Source organism: Chenopodium quinoa, unplaced genomic scaffold (genome assembly GCF_001683475.1).
Source record: "Chenopodium quinoa cultivar QQ74 unplaced genomic scaffold, ASM168347v1, whole genome shotgun sequence".
NCBI classification, from domain to species: domain Eukaryota; kingdom Viridiplantae; phylum Streptophyta; class Magnoliopsida; order Caryophyllales; family Amaranthaceae; genus Chenopodium; species Chenopodium quinoa.
Window position 1 is genome coordinate 612,962 of NW_018744092.1, and position 1,138 is coordinate 614,099.

Sequence of the window (1,138 nt, forward strand, 5' to 3'; positions counted from 1 at the left end):
TCTCTTCAATTCTTTGGGTGCGTTTTATTTTCTTTATATTTGAAATTGTTTGATCTTATTAGAAATTACTTTAGTTATAAATTGAATTTGACCAACCCTTATGGACTTTAGTCGGGAACTTGTTTTCAGTTTATCTAGAACTTATGGAAATAAGGTGAATAGAATGGGGCCTTAAAGAATCCTAGTCCTAATTTCTAGCATACGCTAGTCACTCACTCCTATAGTCCTATTGTTCCAAGTATTGTAGGGTTTGTACCACAGGCATATCCAAAGTTTCATAACTAGTAGTATGTAGGATAATATGTGGTCATGGCAGATACCTGTATGATGCGCATCGTGCATCCCCTCCAAAACGACACCTGTTTGTAAATAAAACGCGGAGGTATTTTGGTTGCTTAGATAATTTTTAAAAAAAAAGCGGAAAGAACATATACCCTGAAGCAAAAGAACATGGGTGTTTAAAAGAACATACCGTTGGTTTATAAAGAACGCGAAAATAAAGTAAGCTTTTTTTTTAAAAAAAAGGCGAGAAAAAGTAATTTAATTTTTATTAGGCAATTTTGACATATCATTTCAATTTGTTGAGTTTACCAAAAGAGAACGTATTATAGGGTGCGGCTTGTTTCGGGGTTTTTGGAGTCCCTCGGGAGACTTACAATACTGAGTATGCGCGCCTGACGTCCTTACCTGCAAAACCACGAAACTCCGGTTGGGTGGAGTTCCGCCTCCGACGATCAAGTTAGTATGATTCCGGATGGGTAAAAGTGCGGAAAGTAAATGGGTTTTTTCTCACTGATTCAGAGAGATTCCGCAATTAATATTGCTCGAGTTTTGTGTTTGTATTTATGAATGTGTAATAAATGAGGAATTTCCTCTATTTATAGCAGATGAGGATCTGCTGCCCCATTGGGGGTACAATGCCACGTGTCAGCATTCGATTGGATCCCGTTGGGCCTCTAGTGGGCTGCCACGTGTCATCATGCTATTGGGCAACGTGGCATAGGGTATTTTTACCCTAAACACGGTTGGACTAACGAAACACTTCGTGCGTTAAAACCCAAACCCACGAATTAAAAAAAGGCACGTGTTTGAATCCCGATTTTACCGGGCTTTGCGGGCTCGATTAAAAAAAGGTGCG